This window comes from Lepidochelys kempii, chromosome 1 (genome assembly GCF_965140285.1).
Source record: "Lepidochelys kempii isolate rLepKem1 chromosome 1, rLepKem1.hap1, whole genome shotgun sequence".
Classification (NCBI taxonomy): Eukaryota; Metazoa; Chordata; order Testudines; family Cheloniidae; genus Lepidochelys; species Lepidochelys kempii.
Window position 1 is genome coordinate 274,719,100 of NC_136380.1, and position 22,006 is coordinate 274,741,105.

The window sequence follows — 22,006 nt, forward strand, 5'->3', positions numbered from 1 at the left end:
GGTGATGTCTAGCCTTTTACCTGGACAGGTGTTTTTGTGTTTCACCTCATCTGTTTGTGTCATATACAGACTGAATGAAGGGCAAGCAGTTTCTCCACAGATGATCTCTAGGTGGATCACTTCCTGTATCAAGACAGCATAAAAAGTAGCTCTGACTATGCCTCCTCCAAGGGTGTGATCTCATTCTACACTGATAGCATTTTTAAGTGATTTTTCAATATTGGACATCTATATGGCTGCCACTTGGTCATCTGTACATATGTTTCTGAACAGTTATGCCATTACCATGACATCCAGAGCAGAGGCAAACTTTGGGAAAGAAGTCCTGCACTACTTGTTTAAATAGATTCTGAGCCCCACCTCAGGCAAGTACTGTTTGTGGTCACCCACATAGAATACATAGCTGCATCCACTTGAAGGAAAAACAGTTACTTGCCTGTATTGTAACTGTTGTTCTTTGCGATGTGATGCAGAGGTGTATTTCACATGAGCAGCAGGTATAATAGGCCAGGGGAGGCTAAGTGGGGAGGGAGGAGGCAAGTGGTGGGCGAGCGGGGGGAGTGATGAGAGATGTGGCAAGTGGCAGATGTGTGTGGGGGGGGTCAAGCAGCAGCTTGGGGGGTGAGGAGGGATGTGGCAAGCGGTGGCTGGGGCGGGAGGCAAGTGCGAAGTGTTCAGGGCTAGGCCGGAGTGAGGTGGAGTGTGGTGGGGCCGCGGGGGGAAGAGGCAGGACAGGGAGCTAGCCTCCTCATGGGGAAGCTTCACCCACTGCCCTTGCATCAGAATCTATGCTCCTGATGTGTGCGCAAAGGAACTGAGGAGGGTTTGAGGGGGCACACCCTCATCGAGCTGGGGGGAGCCGGGAGGCAAGGGGCTATGGCCATGAATTTTGCTAGGCAAAATTTTCCAGCTCCAGTGTTCTTGGTGCACCCACACCTTTGTGGAATACATGTCTGCATCACATGTCAAAGAACAACAGTTACAATACAGGACAATAACAATTGTTGTCTACCCTCTTCATTTATTTCTGTTTCTTTTCTCACTGCTTGACAGTTTGAAATGTAAAACATTCAAAGTCCAAAAGCTACATAACATTTTTATTTCATGTTTTTCAAATGTCATTTTCACTATGCTATCAACTACTGAGTAAAAATAAGGATGTAAACTACCTGTTTTTTCCCAGCCCTTAGATCATTCTGCTTCTATGCACTGACACAGACATAACGATGATGGTGAATAGGGGCCCAAACCAGAGCTCAAGAAAGTCACTGTGAATCCTTCCATTGACTTCAATAGGCTTTGAATCAGACTGTAAGAGAAGTCATTAGTAATAAGCAAAACTGGAAAATCAATACAGCTGAGCAATGACATCTTGACATTTACCCTGAAAAAATCCATGTGATTGACATTTTTCCCACACTAAAGAAAAGAAAATAACAGCCATGGAATTGTTTCTAATTTCTACAGCATGAGCAGAAAGGAAAAAATGAGAACTAAACTATATCAGTCAATGTTTCCGAGCTCAGATAAAGTTATTTAATTCCTTCACCCTCATACATTTGATCTAGAAAAATATTTGGAAAAGTTTTTTAGCTAGATGTGAGTTTAGATTTCAAACACCCCTGAAAGTATGTTCAGATCTGTTTTTTTTTTATTCAAGCCATCTGTAGTCTTAGGCTCTGATCTTGCAATGGACTCCACATAGGCATAAAGGTTGACTCCCATTGCAGGAACTGGATCTTAGGGAAACCACAAATACAAGAAAAGTGTGTTTGATTCAAAACACAGAAGTCTTGCTTTCTTTTCATCTTTTGCTATTTAGGGTCAGTGTCATTAGCAGCCCAAAGATCGTTCTGCTGGAGCATCTTTACAGAAAAGTTTATATATTTTAACAGGAAATGTTAATTTTTCGGTGGGTACTTAAAACCATCCTTTACAATTTAACAAATAATTTATCCTGGCAATAGAATTTTACAGGACGGGGAGAAAAGAAACAAGCAAAAACAAAACAAAAACACCATATCTATAGAAAATCTCATTCCCTGTTAAATTCCATAGGTTAGAATAATTTCTCTACAACTATATGGGTTAAATGCTTAAGTACTTTTCCATAAATACAACTTACACTCTGGATACTGCTAGTTGTTCCCTTGCTCCCCTTTTCCCTCAATGGACCTGGATGATGTTTCTTTTGTTTTTAGGCATTTTTATAGTACTCATCACTGTAGTATTTGCACGCCTATTCAGTGGGAAATATCCCCTCTTCTTCTCAAGCTGTGGTTGACTGAAGATTCTGCCTTTTTCATCCACATGGAGCAGTAACTTGTGGACCGGAAGGGGCAGTGCCCAGGGGAACTGTACAAATGGACAGTGTTGAGTGTTTGGAAGAGAGAGAAATGTTTGGCTATGATTTTTCATAACACTATTTCATGTTTATTTTGATTTGACTCTACCAAGTGTTTTGCTCTAGCCCTCTAGATCTGTGGTGTCAAATACCCATCCCATAGTCCATATCTGTCCTTGTCAATGTATTTATGTGGTCTACATGTTATATGTAGATTCTGCACAATCTAAGGTTTCACTTTTGGTTCTCAGGGTCATGAAAAAAACCTTCCAAATGTAAAAGAACACTGACGTCTTCCGAAGTGCACAGACAGCCTAAAAGACTGGCTCTGAATGAAGAAAAGGAGTACTTGTGGCACCTTAGAGACTAACCAATTTATTTGAGCATGAGCTTTCGAATGGTGTGATATCCTCTCATTGGTGCGTAACTTGAAGCCCAATGATGGCAATTTTAAATGTTAACATTAACTATTTAATTTATTTTGTCTCTAGATAGGACAGGGGTGTGAAGACCAAAGTGAACTGGGATTTGCTACAGCGTGGTAAATGTGACCCTGTCACACTTTCTGGAGATGCTCATGACCATGAGTGCCTACTTCAGGGCAGACTAGCATGGTGGCTTTTGTGGATCTTAGTCTTAGGTGTTGCTTTCTCTCCATTCATTATACAGGGAGCCTATATTTGTGGAATGAAGTGTTGTTACAGTGATATCTAGGTGCCAAAAAGTTAGGCTTTGTGCCCCCTAAGTCCCTTTTGTGCATCTGGGCCATAAAGATTTGGATATAAAAGACAACTATTTCCTTTATCCCCTTGGGACTTGCCTGTACTGGTAGAACTCTTACACCAAGATAGGAGTCTGGCAAAGTGCCAATAGAGGGATCTTTCGTTGTCTCCCCTCCTCTCCCCCAGGGCTCTTATATGCTATTAATTTATGAAAACATGTTGCTATTATGTTTTTTTATTTTTGTGAATTTAAAACAATGACTACTAAGAAGCTTAAGCTCTGAACCAGTCTGGACAGTATTTATGCTAGCTGATATGGAGTCTGTTAATTTCCAGTGGTGCTAGATGGTAGACTAATATACCTCTTCAGATTCTTCTGACACTAGTATTATAAACAGTTATAGAACTAGATTAACACTAATTACAGAATTTAGAAATAGAATGGACCTAGCAGATCATCTGCTCAAGGGCAGGATTGTTCTTTGCTATATTTTTTGTTTGCTGCATGAAGTCTAGTTCTAAATGTCCATATAGTGACATTTTTTCACTAAATCAGTTCTTGTTATGGCTGAACTTGTACAAATCACTGTATCATCAGTCAAGCTAAAAGTGAATACATTAAAGAACTTTAGTGTTATTTTGTTAATAACTGATTTTGTGCTCTATTTAACGCTAATTGTTGTATATTGGTAACTTGTATAATTGACAACAGGTAATTCTTTCACGAATGGATTTTCCTATCCCTAACCCAGATCCACTAATCTCCGACTTCTAATTGCCTTTTTCAGGAATGTCTGCAACTTTTTCAACACTTCATAACAGTGAACAATTTATCATGATCAGAGGTAAATCCTTCTCATAACTCTGAAAAATTCAATTAGATTGTATTACAGTTCTCTTATGATAAGATTATGAATAATTTTCTTACTCTTCTTTCAATAGTTAGAATTTTAAACTGCCCTTATTGCCTTTTTATGATGCATATAGAAGGTGTATTATTTTTAGAGTGTTTTTTTTCTTAATATGTACATTAGAAATTGAGCCTGGTAGATTCTTTGGTAGCTGGAGAGGTAGTGAAATAACGACCTCACAAGAGAATTCCATTTAATAATATTTAGGTTTTGTATTAAATATATGTGCTTCAGAAAGACTGTCTTTGTGTAGGTACTCAATGGAATTCATCTTGTAGAGCAGGGAATTGTCCTCAAGAGTCTGAAAATTCCACAGGACTCTACTTTAAATCTCAACTGCACCTTAAAGAAAACAACTCTCTTCTCTGTGAATGTAATAAGCTCCCCAGTAGCTAAAACTAAATCTGTTGCATGGCAGAATAGCAGAATAAACTCTGGGGCAAGCTTCTGGGACATTATTTATAGTTATAGTGAAATATAGCTTTTTATAGAGAGTTATCTTTATTATCTCTTTTAAGAAAGTGTGGGAGTTGGGGAATTGTGGAATGTTATTGAAGTAAGTTTGTAATGGTTTGGAGAATTTCAGAGGTTTATGAATTGCCTTCCAAATGCAAAGAGAAGGTGTGCCAGAAACCACATTTAACTGCAGAGGCCTTTCAAAAGGAAGGGGTCAGCTATGTAATGTATCAGCAAAATCTGAGCTTAACTCATATGTAGCTAGGTTTATAAACCTTTCAATAAGAATTGATTAAAATTTTAGCAAATGGATGCTGCTGAATTACTATACTCACATAATAGAGTGAATTTTTAGTTACTTTTAAAAAAATTAAACATAAAAGTGTTGATTTGGTCCATCTTTCCTCAGAATTCAGCAGCTAATCTAATACAGGCAGCCAGTTGTTCCAGTTCTCTCTATTCTGGTCAATCATATTTCTACTGATGATATTTGTTTTTGCAGTCATGGGTGATAAAATATATTTATTGGTTTCAGGCACAAGAATCCTGAATTGGTATCCATCTTTTGTCTCATTTCAGCAAATTGGGACGATGGTATATTTTTAATTGCCTACTCCATCTGTTTCCTGTACTATACATCAAAATGCTGCAAGGTGCTTTTGTATCCTCAACTCCCATTGATTCACCTTGTTGGATTAAGCCCATTGTTACCATGATATACTACTAAATGGGGGTTCAGCAAGGATTATATAGGGCAGTGTTTCCCAAACTTGGGACGCCACTTGTTCAGGGAAAGCCCCTGGCAGGCCAGGCTGGTTTGTTTACCTGCCGCGTTCACACGTTCGGCCGATCACGGCTCCCACTGGCTACAGTTCGCCGCTTCAGGCCAATGGGGGCTGCAGGAAGTGGCACGGGCCGAGGGATGTGCTGGCTGCCCTTCCTGCAGCCCCCATTGGCCTGGAGCAGTGAACCGCGGCCAGTGGCAGCCGCAATCGGCCAAACCTGCGCATGTGGCAGGTAAACAAACCGGCCTGGCCCGCCAGGGGCTTTCCCTGAACAAGCAGTGTTCCAAGTTTGGGAAACACTGATATAGAGTGATAATAAATCATTCCTCATGTTCTGCATGGTATTCTTCTGATAATCTAGTATTTTGTTTTCTTTCCCTTAACTGTAGCTGTGTACTATTTCTGTTTTCAATTATTTTTTTTCCATAGTAAATGCTAAGTTCTTTTCTTTTCAATATGTTGGAGGACTGTTCCACTTAACACGGTATTCTCTGATTTGTTTCCCAGCTGGGACCTGTCTCTAAAATGTAGATCCAAACTTTAGTTTTGCAACTATTCAGGTCTCCACGTAAAGTTCATGGCTCTTTGCTATAACTAATAGTTATGTTTCTCCATGCAATATTGAGTTGCAATCAATTTTACTTATTTCACACTTATTTAAGATACGCTTTTCTTAAGCCGAATGTATTTGTGTTACATTCTCTTTTTAAAAAAAAAACCTCAACAGCATTTCTTATCAAATGATATTGTGATCCCTAGATACTAGCGCCTCTCTAACTTTGACTTCACTTTTTTTTTTTCAACCAAACTTGGTCCATTTTCAATCATTAGTTCTCAGATAACCTCCCAACTGGCAGTTGCTTAACAAAGAACACAAGAAAGCCATCCTATGCTACTGCCCTGAGAATGGCTCCTTCTTCAGGGACATATCAATGAGTAATTCTTCAAAATTCAAAGCACAATATGACCCTACAGTTTCCATTAATACTGTCTGTACTGCTTTCTCCATAGAAATACATGTCAGTTAAGAGGCCCTCTTCATGGCTGAGAAACATTTTCTTGATTCTTTTTTCATTCTGTCCATAAGACAGGGGTGGCCAATCTGTGGCTCCGGAGCTGCATGCGGCTCTTCAGACGTTAATATGCGGCTCCTTGTATAGGCACCGACTCCGGGGCTGGAGCTACAGGTGCCAACTTTCCAATGTGCCAGGATGGGGGGTGCTCACTGCTCAACCCCTGACTCTGCCACAGGCCCTGCTCCTACTTCACTCCTTCCCCAAAGGCCCCCACTCCTTCCTGCCCCCTTCCATGAGCCTGCCATGCCCTCGCTCCTCCCCCCAGAGCCTCCTGCATGCTGCAGGAGGCATGGGGAAGGAAGGGGAGGCGCTGATCAGCAGAGCTGCTGGCAAGTGTTGGGGAGCTGATGGGGGGCTGCTGATGTATTACTGTGGCTCTTTGGCAATGTACATAGGTAAATTCTGGCTCCTTGTCACGTAAGTTGGCCACCCCGCCATATGATATTCACAACGTGTAAGCATAATTTTTCCCTTTACGTCAGCTAAAATAATTTTTATGCATCCATACATATAGTATTCTTGTTCATCTATATTGCCACCCTCCTTTCTTTTTACCTATTCATAAGAATATAGGTCTGCATTGGTCCTGGGTGAACTATGGTTTTAAATTGACTTTTGATGTTAGCATGAATGATAGGCCCGATGCAGTAAATAATTGGCTATATACATTTGTTTAATTTATTATAAAGAAATGCTTGGACCAATAGTTAGGGAGAAATATGGCAAATAACAGAAGAAGAAAAGTGTTGAAGAGAGAGAGACCCAACCATTAGTTTTGTCTTAATCTGGCCAGAGGACAAGGTTCAGCACTAAACTTCAGAGCTTTAGCTAAGGTGCAATAACTACAGTGTATAAAAGGCAAGGTTTGTAGGGTTGGGTTTTTTCATGTGTGTTTCTTACCCCTCTTGAGTCATACCATGATGGGAAGATATCTCCTGAACCTGATTCTGTTGTATTGGGCCAATGCTTATAACGGCATTGTGGCTAGGATACAGAATATAAGTGTACCTTTGCTTGTATTTGTATTTTGCATGCAGTAAACACTAAATAAAGGAATACTTCTATGGAAACTGAGTTGTGGTAAACCTTAGTAAATTTATTAGGAAAATTATTTCCAACACTATTCCTTCCATAAACTCTGTACCCTGGTATTTCAGTCTCACACTCAGCATCTCTGTTGTTCCATAATTATTCCTCAACACATTTCATTCGAATACAGACTAATACAGACTAACATGGTCCCATAGAGCAAGGTCAGAAGTCCTCGGTTCTGTTTCCACTTATGCCACTAACCTGCTGTGTATTCTGTGCCTCAGATACCCAATCTGTAAAATAGGCAGAATTATATTTACTCTCCTTTTAGAGAGCTTTGAGACTTGTGAGTATATTATTATTAATTATATTACAATAGCACCTACAGACCCTCAAATTAGACAACCCCTGCTCAAAAGAGCTTACAGCGGTCATTGTAAGTTGGTAAAGGGCATGCTCAGTGAGCATCTTGTAAGATTTTTTCATTAAAGGCCCTGATACAACAAAGCACTTAAAGCACATGCTTATCTTTAAGCATGTGACTAGTCCATTGACTTCAGGGAGAGTGTTCACTACTTTAACGTTAAGCATATGCTTCAGTGATTTGCTTGTTTGAGGCCTCAATGAAATCCTGCCCTGTTTTACAATACCAATATGCATTCTGTTTTCTTGGCCTGGCAGCTGCTAGGACAAATTGCATGAGAACTGAGACTTTAATTGTCTAATTGCAATATATATATATATATATATATATATATATATATATATATATATATATATATGAGAGAGAGAGAAAAATTATCCAAAATATCTTTACATCATGGACAGAGAAAAATGGCAGGCATGGTTTATATTTTAAATTTCTACCATAAAACATCAAGTTATGCAACATGGCAGATTTAACACACTGCTATTGAAACCTTAATTGTGTTTTTTTTTATGTGTTTTTAAATGCAACTTTAGCATAGTATATTATTGTTATTGCATTAGCATGTAATACTCCATCGGTTACTAATTTGAACAAACAGCACTTACTTGGGGGGATTCATTTAAAAATAGTATGTCAGGTAAGACTCAGGTCCTTCTCCTTACAATATATTCCTAGGTTTTCCTATACTTTTCATAAACTTTTTTTTTTTAAATGCTCAAAATTTTGAAGGTGATAACTGGAAATTGAGTCTGAAATGATATCCTATCCTCTAGGCTGTATTTTCTTTCAATGGATGAGTAATTGGGTTTCTATCTGAGGATAATGCCTTCTGATAGGCTGGATTCACCCATTTTGGTTTATATCTTTCTGTGAAAACTGATCCTAAAGATTAAAGAATCCATGGCTGTGATTTTAAGTTGGATTTATTGGTACAGTAGCTGCCCAGAAAGTGTAAAAATAGATTGATAGAGAATTTACTTTTATACTCACAAGGATCGTTCTGGACACACATTAGTATTTTCAGAAGTAGATTTATAAAATATTATTGTACATGTATTTGCCAGACAGCTGTCGTATGTAGGGAGTGTATCTCTGATCATGGCTAATTATGGGTAACATGCTCGTCTTTCTTATTTGTACCTGGAACAGTCCCATGTTTCAAGGAAACTGAGTTTGAACCACTCCAAACTGAACTGCCATAAAAATGAAAAACTTTACTATTGTCTTGCTTGCAGATTTGCACAGAATTGAGAGAACGATTTACCCTGTGGCTCTATAACATAGAGCCTTATGCTCCCCTCCACACACAATTACAGAAAATGAAAAACCACTGGAACTAGGAAACAAGGCATGGGAGGGAAGGAGCACCTGCTCTGTGACACTTATTAATTATTATTATTTTATTTTATTTCATTAATTGTATCACCATAGCGACTAGGGCCCTAGTTATTGGCTAGGATCCTGTTATGCTAGGTGCTGTGCAAACAGAGAACGAAAAGATGGTTCCTGTGCTAAAGAGCTTTCAGTCTAAGTACTCCCACCCCCTTTCCTGATCCCTCAAATAAACCTCTCTACAAGGACAGAAACATCAAGAGTTGGGGCTCTACAGATAGTGGGAGGATCAGGGTAAGTGGGGCTGGGTAGACACTTAGTATGATGTCTGTCAGTCTAGGTAGTTATACCTCCTTCTTCACCATGCTTTATGAACACTTTGTAACATATCAGCTTTAATCACTTGAATCCTTTTTTCTTTCTTTCCCTTTACTTGTGGGTTTATTACTATTTTTAATAGTCTCTTTTATACATGAACTCAAGGTCATAAAGTGAGCTTTATATTTTCTTTTGAAGGCAGTGAGGTTTGTGGTCATTCTGATCCCTTCTTGGGAGTAAGTTTTATAGATATGGAGTAATAAAATCATTTACTGCTGACAGCAAGACACAGTTACAAGACAAATTGTCCCACAATCTACCCAATACCCTGGGGAACCAGCGCAGAACTAGAAATGTAATCCTTCATGTCCTAAAGCACAATTACTTAAGCTAAATGATGACTCCTGTACTTTCAAGTAATAATATGAGAAGTATCAATACCAGAGACTCATTCTGTCAAATCCAGTTTATTACAGCGGACTAGATGTCAAGAAGACTCTGTCTCATGTTTTCATGGGTGTTTGACATTTCCATTGTTTTGGAGAAACATAGCTTTCATGGAAAGTTATGACCACGGAAAGTGAAACATTATCTGCAGTAGCTTGGGACTATCCCATTGAGGGCTTTGAAAATTAGGAATGAAAATGTGAATTTTATTGAGGTGCAACTATAAGTAACTGAAAGGAGTGGAACACTGGAAAAATGTGCTCTAAGCCAGTGTTTCTCAATCTTTTTGATACAAGGGGCTGGCTTGCTGCCTTCCTAAACTGTGCCATGGAGATATCAGGAACCAGTGCTGGTTCACAGACTGGCCGTTGAGAAACACTGCTCTAGGCTTTCTAAGTTGCCTTATAAGCAGGCTGCTTCATATTGAACTGATTGGAACTTTTTTTAAATGTCAGAATTTTTGTTCAGAGAAAGATGTAACGTTGCATTAATCAATCCGGGAAGTCAGAAGTTCATGAATCACCAAGGCCAAGTCTGATACTGATAGGATGGGCTGTGGTCTTCTAGTCAGCAACAAGTGGAAGAGGACATTTTTCACAGCTGTGACTTATTTGAGTAACCAAGGCTAATGCAGAGTAAAAAAGGATCTCAATGCCCCAGGTCAACTTGAGCAGGCGTTCTTGGTGGTAGATGATGATTTAGTGATGGTGAGTTATTTCAAATGCCCTCTTCTTCCATCAAACATCTTCTGTGTCTGGTTCATCCAGGTGTTGATATCTCCCAAGTGATGGGATAGTTCAGAGATGGAGTTGTTTCAACTTGTTGGAAAGGGAACACAGAGCTGGGTGTCATACATTGTTGGCATTTGAGTCCATGCTGCTTCCTGAACTACTTAGGGGCTTCATATAGGTGTTGAAGAGGATAATGACGATAACAGATCTGTGGTATTTTGCAAGTGAAGGTTCCAGAGGTAGAAGAGCAGGTAACCATCATGCTCATTAGAGTTTGATCTGAGAGGAGGTATTGGAGCCAAGTCAGCACATTTGCATTAGCCCCAACTTTATTTATGGAAAATCAGCAGTATCCCATGGTAAATTTGCTTTAAAAACCTCCAAAAGTTCCAGAAACATGAGGAGGAATATGTGCCATTTATCCCCCTCCCCCGACCCCCCACCACCACTACTCAAACCTGCTGGAAATTTTCAATGTAAGACATAGTGCTGACCACTTTTATTTTACTTTCCTTTTCAGATGGCTGGGGATAGCAGTACTCTTTTCAGTCGACCAAAATAGCTCTGCTGCAAGCAGCATGAGGTGTGATGCTGAAAGCTCAAGCATTACCTCCAGAATGCAGACCTGTTCCTGATTTATAGGGGGCCCATATTTCCTAAAGGGAAAATGGGACACCACGTGGGGCTAGCTTGACCCCCCCACACCGCATGGGGCTGGCCCAAGCTCCCCTTCCCAAGAGTGGCTGGAGCTGGTATCATTGGTTGCCTGAGATCTGCCTGCCCCTGTGTGAGGCTGAGGCTGGTGTCACTGCTCGTCCGAATCCTGCCTCCCCTGTGCGGGCCTAGCATCACCGCTCGCCCCTGCATGTTCTTCTGCATGCACCCCACTTTTTTGACAAAAGTGAGCATTTGTCCCATTTGCTGTTGCCAACTGATCAAGTTGGCAAGAGCAAATGGGACAAATGCCCACTTTTGCCAAAAAAGTCGGGACGGTCGGGACAGAGCTTAAAAAAAACTGACTGTCCTGGCCAAAACAGGACATATTGTCACCCTAGTGATTTATCTTCTCTGAAGTGACAGGCTATTGTACAAAGTATGTACAAAAGTGTTTTTTTTTTTTTGGTGGTGGGGGGAGAACAGACTTTCTAATTGATGTTTGTGGTGGGGCAGTGCCCCACCCCCTAAGAAGAAGGGCTGAACCAGGCGAGAGAGGCTGCACAGACCTGCAGCAGCCATCAGAGAAGGCCTGGGGAGAGCCAATCAGGGCAGGGGAGAGGTAGCCAATCAGGGCCGGCCTAGGCCCTATATAAAGGAGCCTAGGAGGCAACCTAGTGACAGAGGATGTGGAAAAAGCTAATGTACTCAATGCTTTTTTTGCCTCTGTCTTCACTAACAAGGTCAGCTCCCAGACTGCTGCGCTGGGCATCACAACATGGGGAAGAGATGGCCAGCCCTCTGTGGAGATAGAGGTGGTTAGGGACTATTTAGAAAAGCTGGACGTGCACAAGTCCATGGGGCCGGACGAGTTGCATCCGAGAGTGCTGAAGGAATTGGCGGCTGTGATTGCAGAGCCATTGGCCATTATCTTTGAAAACTCGTGGCGAACGGGGGAAGTCCTGGATGACTGGAAAAAGGCTAATGTAGTACCAATCTTTAAAAAAGGGAAGAAGGAGGATCCTGGGAACTACAGGCCAGTCAGCCTCACCTCAGTCCCTGGAAAAATCATGGAGCAGGTCCTCAAAGAATCAATCCTGAAGCACTTGCATGAGAGGAAAGTGATCAGGAACAGCCAGCATGGATTCACCAAGGGAAGGTCATGCCTGACTAATCTAATCGCCTTTTATGATGAGATTACTGGTTCTGTGGATGAAGGGAAAGCAGTGGATGTATTGTTTCTTGACTTTAGCAAAGCTTTTGACACGGTCTCCCACAGTATTCTTGTCAGCAAGTTAAGGAAGTATGGGCTGGATGAATGCACTATAAGGTGGGTAGAAAGCTGGCTAGATTGTCGGGCTCAACGGGTAGTGATCAATGGCTCCATGTCTAGTTGGCAGCCGGTGTCAAGTGGAGTGCCCCAGGGGTCGGTCCTGGGGCCGGTTTTGTTCAATATCTTCATAAATGATCTGGAGGATGGTGTAGATTGCACTCTCAGCAAATTTGCGGATGATACTAAACTGGGAGGAGTGGTAGATACGCTGGAGGGGAGGGATAGGATACAGAAGGACCTAGACAAATTGGAGGATTGGGCCAAAAGAAATCTGATGAGGTTCAATAAGGATAAGTGCAGGGTCCTGCACTTAGGACGGAAGAATCCAATGCACCGCTACAGACTAGGGGCCGAATGGCTAGGCAGCAGTTCTGCGGAAAAGGACCTAGGGGTGACAGTGGATGAGAAGCTGGATATGAGTCAGCAGTGTGCCCTTGTTGCCAAGAAGGCCAATGGCATTTTGGGATGTATAAGTAGGGGCATAGCGAGCAGATCGAGGGACGTGATCGTTCCTCTCTATTCGACATTGGTGAGGCCTCATCTGGAGTACTGTGTCCAGTTTTGGGCCCCACACTACAAGAAGGATGTGGATAAATTGGAGAGAGTCCAGCGAAGGGCAACAAAAATGATTAGGGGTCTAGAACACATGACTTATGAGGAGAGGCTGAGGGAGCTGGGATTGTTTAGTCTGCAGAAGAGAAGAATGAGGGGGGATTTGATAGCTGCTTTCAACTACCTGAAAGGGGGTTCCAAAGAGGATGGCTCTAAACTGTTCTCAATGGTAGCAGATGACAGAACGAGGAGTAATGGTCTCAAGTTGCAGTGGGGGAGGTTTAGATTGGATATTAGGAAAAACATTTTCACTATGAGGGTGGTGAAACACTGGAATGCGTTACCTAGGGAGGTGGTAGAATCTCCTTCCTTAGAGGTTTTTAAGGTCAGGCTTGACAAAGCCCTGGCTGGGATGATTTAACAGGGAATTGGTCCTGCTTCGAGCAGGGGGTTGGACTAGATGACCTTCTGGGGTCCCTTCCAACCCTGATATTCTATGATTCTATGATTCTAAAGGCTTCCTAGCAAAGAGCAGGGCAGTCTCTCCCTTGTGGTCAAGGGAGAGGACTGGCTCCTAAGCTGAAAGGTAACGAGCAGAGCAGAGCAGAGCAGAGGAAGGGCAAAAGGAGCTGGGAAGCTCTGGCCAAGGAAAGCCCCAGGCTGCTGGCCTAGCTACCAAGGGCCAGGCAGGTGCATAGGGCTGAAGGGGAAGCGGCCCAGGGAAGATAGCAGGGCAAGGGGAGAGAAGGAGGGCAGAGAGGCTGCTGCTAGAGGGTCCCTGGCTCAGGACCCAGAGTAGCGGGTGAGCCTGTGTCTCCCTCCCCTTTCCCCTTGTGCTACACGTGGCTGAAGAGGAGCATGGCCTGATCCAGGCTGTGGCTGGTCCCTGCGACAAGGGGCTAGACTCAGAGGCTGCAGCTGGCCACTACAGCAGGTGCAGATTGTGGACTGCTGATAACACCAAACCCCTGGAAGTGGGTGAGACCGGAGCAGTGGGCACTGCTGGAGGGCAGTGTCCTGAAGCGGACGTCGCCAAGCAGGGAGCAATGCGGATCCGGATGCCAACAGATGGCGAGAGATGGACGGGATGCCACCAGCAGAGGGCGCTCTGCAATGGACAGAGCTAATTCCCAGATGTGCCAGCGGGAGGTCCAGTGGTGGTGAGTCCCAACCCTGTCACAATGTCCTATGTGGTGGTGCTTGGTTTCAGTCAGATTAGAGATGCCATGCAGGAAGGTATGGTTGAAGTATTTGAATCAGGAAGTACAGAGATAGATGGAAGGAGGAAAAGTAACCAGACTTTCCAGTCTTTGAACGTTCATTTCTAGTTTTGGTCTGAGCTTTGGGTCAATTCTTATTTTATCCTTCCTGATTTGTCCATCCCAAGTTGTCTATTTAACTGTGATCTCTGCAGTGGCTCTGCCTTTATCCAGTAGTTGCCTAATCCAGGTTTTGTCCACCTCCTCTTTCAGACAGATTAAAGCAGTAATCCTCACTGATTCACTGTATAGATATTTTCAGTGCTGTATATTTTGTATTAAAGGGATTTATTCTGTTCAAGAGAAAAAATATACTTACATTTAAAAATACCAAAGCCTCTGGCCTGATTTTCAAAGGCATTGAGTACCCAGAGTTCCAGCTGACTGTCAGTAAGAATTGTAGTCTCTGAGCATTGCTAAAAATCAGGCTGCTTTTTAGGTGCCTAAAAATGGATTTGAATGCTTAACTTGAAATTTTTTGGCCCACGTGTATGGTTATATATATCCATTTTACTTGGTACCTGTGTGTTTGTTTGTTTTAAAGAATCTGAGAAGTAGGGAATAAACTTTTAATAAACTTATAAAGGAAGACTAAATTGGGTAACCAATGTCACGTAGAAAATGTATTAAAAATTGAGAATAACAGACAATTGATTACTGCAAGTCCTTTGAAAGATCTCACATTAAGCCTTGTTATCACAAGCCACTTTTCATAACTCTTTGCCAGAGTTAACTCATGGTGACATATATGGTAATATTGTTGCATTAGCAGCTGATATTTGCATCATTAGCACAGTTTATGAGTATTGCACTTTCTGAGTCATTAGTAATATTTTGAAGAGGGCCTTGGCAGACCTGTTAAGACTGATTTGTCTGGAAAGCTACTGATTTTTAGCATCCCCTGCTGGGCACCCAAGCAGCTGCAACATTATCCAATAGGGAGAAGCATCCTGAATGACTCTAGCCATAGAGTTTTTGCCTAGAATATACCCCTCAACCTGTAGTGGCTATGGAGACTGGGCTAGAAAGACACTGGACAGAATAATGTAGGGGTTGCTCAAGCCATGTTATTGCAGCTGCGGGAGGCTCTAGAACATGTTGGACAAAAGCTCATGAGGAACAGACAAGGGAAATTCAAAGGGAAATATGTGGGGAACTCAAGATTGTGGGAGGAAAGAACATAGAGTGAGACAGATGGGGGGAATGGGGAAATTGAGTGTCTCAAGCAAAGAGATGAAGAGGTGATTGGGGAACCAAAGAGAGGAAGATGTGGGGGAAACTTGAGAAGCAATCTCGGAGAGGAATGGGAACAAATTAAAGGGGGGGGGTGGCTGATGGATTTAACAGAAAATATGTTGATTTGTGAGGAAGGAGGAGCAAGTAATTGAAGGATATGATTGTTGGAAGTTTTATGTAAACAAGGTAATGTGTATATGCAAATCAGAGTTACATTATTGGTATACAATCTACAGCTTTCCAATAGCATCATCAGGTATGTCTCTAACATTTTCATAAGGTCACTTACTGAGGCCATCCTTGGCCCTTTTATGAAATGCTCCCCGTAAACTACAAGATTGTGGAACTTTCTGATGTGTAAGAAAGATGATTCATACATTTCTAGGTGAAAATCATGACACAGCTGTCAAAATTCATGTTGCAATCAATGGAGTTTAACCTGCGCAGGACTGCAAAACAGGACCCTTAAATGAGTTGAGTTGGGGTGAATCTGTGTTTTCCTTCACAGAAAAAAACTAACAGTGACGACCCTTTGAACATGTGACATGGTTGGAAAGTTTGTCTAGCTCTATAGGTAAAAGCATGAGGGAGATAAGACAAAGAGCCCTCCCTTCTTTGTGGCCTTTGCACAATAGTTGAACACGATACTGTGGTTTTGCTGCCCTTAGCACAGGAACTACACAAGATAAGTGCTGTTGCTGGCATTGGTAGGGAGCGATAATGGCACTGGCAAAACTCTACCCTCTTCAAGCTTGGTTCAGCAGCTGGACTCACCCAGTGACTTTCCTTCTGTAGCCATAGGAGACATTGTGCCCACTTCAGACATAATACCTCCTCAATGTTTCCAATCCGTGTCAATGTCTTAATAGGCCAATAAAGCCCTGTGGTATTATTAAAATCACTGAACTTTAGATGTTTCCTTCTGTTACAGACTGTTAAAGTGCAGGGATATTTTACCTTCCTGTGTTGTGTATATACAATATTCCTTCATTAAAATAGTCTCATAAATACAAGACAATGTGTTTCTTCTGTTTTAGGGAAGAATATATAAAATTCCACCTCCCTTTTCAGTAATTTTCAATGCTTATAAAGCAACCAAAGTGCGTTCTTCAGAAAGAACAACATGAAAGGAAAAGGTTATTAAGAAACAAATCATGTACCATCCAACCAGTAAAAACAAAACTATCAGTAGATTATTCACATCAAAATACAAGTGGTTTGCTTAGAAACTTGCAACACCTGCTGGGACAGAGATAATGCCACTTTTTGATGTGATCTTTAATTACAGTCATTCCCTTCCTTTCTCTGAAAATAATTGAAAAGTAAATAGTGAATGTGAAACATGTATGCTTTATACAAAAGTAATTTTTAATTGTCTCCTAATTGTGGTACTTTCAATTTTAGTTTATAGTCCTAAAAAGAAAAGAAGTACTTGTGGCACCTTAGAGACTAACCAATTTATTTGAGCATAAGCTTTTGTGAGCTACAGCTCACCTCATCGGATGCATACTGTGGAAAATACAAAAGATGTTTGTTTTTATACACACAAATCATGAAAAAATGGGTGTTTATCACTACAAAAGGTTCTCTCAAACATCTTTTGTATTTTCCACAGTATGCATCCGATGAAGTGAGCTGTAGCTCACAAAAGCTTATGTTCAAATAAATTGGTTAGTCTCTAAGGTGCAACAAGTACTCCTTTTCTTTTTGCGAATATAGACTAACACGGCTGTTACTCTGAAACCTGTCTTTATAGTCCTAGTTATTTTAGCCCTAGTCATTTCAGATAAGTTAGATATATTTGGAAAAACGTCATTCAACTAGTCTGAAAGGGGAATAAAAATGCAACTGTACAAATCTTAAAAAAAATAGGACCCCCAACATTTGTAACTTGAAGGTGCCTCAGTAAGTAATGAGAGTTTCTTTAGCATATTCTAGCTGAAAGAGATGTTTCCTGTGTTTAGGATTTGTGATCTTACAACATGGAACTAATTTAAATATCTAAAAACTAAATTAATAGAATGAAATAACTAATGTCACATATTAAATTAATTTTCACCCTCCATTGAATATATTCAATTTTCTATATTTACTTTTATTTAATTGAAATTACTTTAGAGTGTAATCAGCAGAAGAAAATGTCAGCTTCTAGCTCATTGATGTTACTTGGAACTTTTTGGCTCTGCTTTGGAGTCTATATATGATTTAAGCACGCACAATTTAGTGTAAATGCTTTTCTTCTTACCACATAATGTGACTAGATTCTAAGTGTACTAGTGCTATTCAGTGGCCAGCCAGCAAAGGATAAACTCCTAGTAGTACTAAAAATTATGTTTTTTTTCTCCTATAGCTTAGTTCATAGAGGTCTATGTTTTGTAGCCAAAGGTCCTAGGGTGAAAGCCTGGCCCAATTAAATCAATGAAAGTTTTACCACTGACTTCAATAGAGTCAAGATTTCTACCCTAGATTTCTACCCTACCAGAAGTCCTGTTTTTAGTCAGATTGTCCTACTTTTCAGTAAGCTATTTCAGACCTGCTCCATGCAGACAGAGCCCCATGGACCTCAGTGGGGTTGCACATACAGAGGAGCTTGTTGGATTGGAGTCTGTCTTCATTTCTATCCAATGACACGATGACCACACCATCTTACTGTCATGACTTTATTCATAGAAAGGAAGGAAACCTTCATCCTATGCACAGCACAGAATTTTAAGCATTTAATTTTATTTCTTAAAAAATTTGCTTCCCATATGTTAAAAGCTCTTGTCCTCCTTGAGGACTCGGTCAAAGGTAAGACTGAAAATTAAGCAATGCTGAAATTATCTAGTTGTAAACATATTATCTGATTATTGCTAATTGTAACAAGGTAGATACCTGCTCCTGCCCTGAGGGGCTTAGAACAGCCCAGGAGAGGGCTGTGGCTGGGGCAAGCAGCCAAGGCTGAGTAGGGAAGTACTCAGCTGGGGCCATGCCCCAATTAGCTCTCAGCTGGCCTTGTAAGTAGGCAGTGAGCCAGGAGCTGTTTTACACTCTCTCTAGTCTTTGGAGAGAAAGGGACCTGGCTACAGGGAGCAGAGAGTACCTAGACTGCAGCAGGGCTGGGGAAAGGCCAAGGGAGCTGGGGAGCTCTGGCCTGGAAAATCCCAGGCTGCGGCCTACTAGAAGGCCAGGCAGGTACTGAGGTTACAAAGGGGGCAGCCCACGGGTAGGCCGAGGCAGCAGGTCCAAACCCCTCCTTGCCAGTGATGAGTGGCTTTTACACTGCAGTCTGCCCCCAATACAAGGGGCTAGTTCAGGGGTTGGCAACCTATGGCATGCGTGCCAAAGATGGCACGCAAGCTGATTTTTAATGGAACGCTGCTGCCTGCCAGGTCCCAGCCGCAGGCCCCGCTCAGCCTGCTGCTGAACCCAGGCCGGCAGCTGGCTGAGCAGGGCCGGTGGCTGGGACCCCGGCAGGCTCCCTCTTCCCCCAGTGTGCTGGATTCCTGCCCCTCCTCCTCTCCCTCCCTGCCACTGATCAGCTGATGGCCCTTGCGAGGGAGGGGCAGAAGTGGAGCCGTAGTGTGCTCGCTCCTCAGGGGAGGAGGCGAAAATGAGGTGGGGACAGGGCCTTGGGGAAGTGGGTTGGAATCAGGGCATATCCCCTCCAGCCCTCTGCCGTGAGCCGCTCTGGGCAGGGGGCTGGGACCACCCCCACGACCCTAGCCCACACCCCATGCCCTGACTCTTCCAACCCCCCTCACATGCCCCCAGCCCTCTGCCCTGAATCCTGCACCCTGCTCACACACACCCAGCCCCCTGCCCTGACTCCTGCACCACCCCACATACCCAGCCCCTCCATGCCCTGTCTCTTGCACCCTCCACATTCCCACCCTGAGCACCAAACAGGAGCTCCTGCACCCCTCACACCAAATGGGAGCTGCCCATGTAAGCACTCCACACCCAAACCTCCTGCCCCAACCCTGAGCCCCCTCCCTCATTCTAGCTCCTGACTAGACCCTGCACCCCAACCCCCAGCCTGCTCCTTGACCCCAAGCCCTGTGCTCAGTGCACTCCCACCCTCAGCTCAGTGCAGAGACAGAGGAAGAGAATGGGCTAGAAGCAGGGAGAAGGCAGGTACCCACTCTATGTGGCCTGGGCCGGGATCCCAGACCGGCAGCAGGCTGAGTGGAGCTGGCAGCCAGGACCCTGGCTGGCAGGAGCCAGTGGACGGAACCCCAGACCGGCAGCAGGCTGAGCAGCTCAGCCCATTCCGGTCTGGGGTCCCGGCCACTGGCCCCACTCAGCCCGCTGCCAGTCTGGGGTTCTGGCTGCCGGTCCCTTGCCAGCCGGGGTCCCGGCCGCAGGCCCCCCCATCCTGCTGCTGACCTAGGTGAACGGAACCCCAGGTTGGCAGCAGGCTGAGCGGGCCAGCAGTGTAAGATCTGCATTTTAATTTAATTTTTAAACCTTTTGAAAAACTTGTTTACTTTACATATGACAATAGTTTAGTTATATAATATATAGACTTATAAAGAGAGACCTTCTAAAAAATGTTGAAATATATTACTGGCATGCGAAACCTTAAATTAAAGTGAATAAATGAAGACTCAGCACACCACTTCTGAAAGGTTGCTGACCCCTGCGCTAGTTGGTGACTGGCAGTAGCCTTACACTGAGGAAGGTGGGGATAGTGGGTGGGGGTTCCCTTAGGGGGAACCCTGAGAGACAGTGGGTGTACTGCCAGGGGACAGCCATCCAAGAGTCAAGGGGCACTGGGTCCAGGAGGGACACGGGGCCAGCGGTAAGGCGGATCACCGACCTGCAGTGGGCGCTCCGGAGCCTGGTGAGCTAATTCCCAATGAAGACCAGCAGGAGGGGCCGCACGGGTGAGTCCACTCCCTTACACTAATATTTTTATAAATTAAGTCCAGATTTATCCAGATTCCTTTTATTTTCCTTTAAAATTTTTTGTTGCAGGTGCAAATTGATACAAAGCTCAGTAATAGGATTTGTGCCTATAACAAATGGTCATTCCTTTATGGTGCATGCTAATTTTTCCTTAACACCAAGGGAGGCAGTCCTTAAGTCCTGACCCTAAAGCTATTCCTTCAAACACGGTGTACAAAGAAATACATCAGTGTTACATTTAAGCTGTTAAACTCACTTAGCTTTCCCTTAGGACTGGATTCTGATATTTCACTCAGGTGGAGCTGTAACTTGCTTAGCATGTAGTCCTTTTGGTTTCAGTACTGTGAGAAGGGAGGTACTACTCAACATGTGCAAGGCTATAAGAAACTGGCCTTTAAATTATTTTCTGAAGGATTAGTCAAACAAAAGTATCCAATTCCTAATAGGCAGATGTCCACATCACAACAAAACACCATCAGATACCTGGTACTGACGTTGCTGGCCACAGTCTCAGAAGAGAAGCCAAAGATTGAACTGATGTGGAGACGAAACTACCCACTTGTCCTTAGTGCCTTCAAGTCCTGGATGAGTAGTCTTGTGGGATGTTGTTGGGGAGAAGCTTGTATTACAATGAGAATGCATATGCTGTACCTTGAGAGCACACTGATGGTCAGATATGTGTGCCTATTCATTAGGAACTGGAGGATAGATCCTCAGCTAGTGTAAATTGACATTGCTTCCCGGACTCTTATATTAAGTTAAAAATGACAATATATTCTATTGCAAGCTATTAACTGAAGCATCTTTAGATGGTTTGGAGAAAATAAATGGGAATGAAGCTGCTTCTTCTCAGTTCCTTTAACCACAAATATCATATACAATGCGATATAGCTTGGCAAGAAGCCTTCAGTGCTTAAGAAACTTCAACTAGTGTATAATGCTGCAGCATGTCTCCTCAGTAACACAGGCTATGTAAGCACATCAAACCTGTCCTGCACATGCTACATTGACTTCCCACAGAATGTTCAATCAAGTTCAAGGTCCTGGTACTTATTTCCAAGGTGCTCCATGGCCTGGGTCCAGGATATTATACCATCTACAGCTCCAGGATGATCACTGTGGGGGAAGAACTCTCCACAATAAAGGGTAAAGCTAGTCTGTGTGTCTTAGATAAAACATTTTTCGGGGCCAGTCCAAGACTGTCATGAATTCCACAGGAACTAATGACCAACACAAACCTCACCAGCTTCTGCTCCAAATGCAAGGCACATTTCTTTAGCCTGCTCTTCTCTAGCTTAAATAAACCACATCCAAGGTCTAAGCTCAGCTCAAACAGCTGAATGAGACCAAATCGAGGGGAGGGGGTCTGGATAATCTCCATCCAAGAATATTAAAGGAATTGGCACATAAAATTGAAAGCCTAACAGCAAGGATTTTTAATGAATCTGTAAACTTGGGGTCATACCCAATTACTGGAGAATTGCAAATATAGTACCTA

At 42.7% G+C, this 22,006-nt stretch overlaps 1 long non-coding RNA gene across 1 annotated transcript in view; it reads left to right on the forward strand.

Moving 5' to 3' along the window:
* The window catches only part of LOC140906683 (uncharacterized), a 133,231-nt gene that overhangs the window by 47,926 nt on the left and 63,299 nt on the right, over nucleotides 1–22,006 (forward strand). The window contains exon 2 of the long non-coding RNA XR_012157204.2: nucleotides 3,855–3,911. This is a non-coding gene — a long non-coding RNA (uncharacterized LOC140906683). The remainder of the gene's footprint in view (nucleotides 1–3,854; nucleotides 3,912–22,006) is intronic.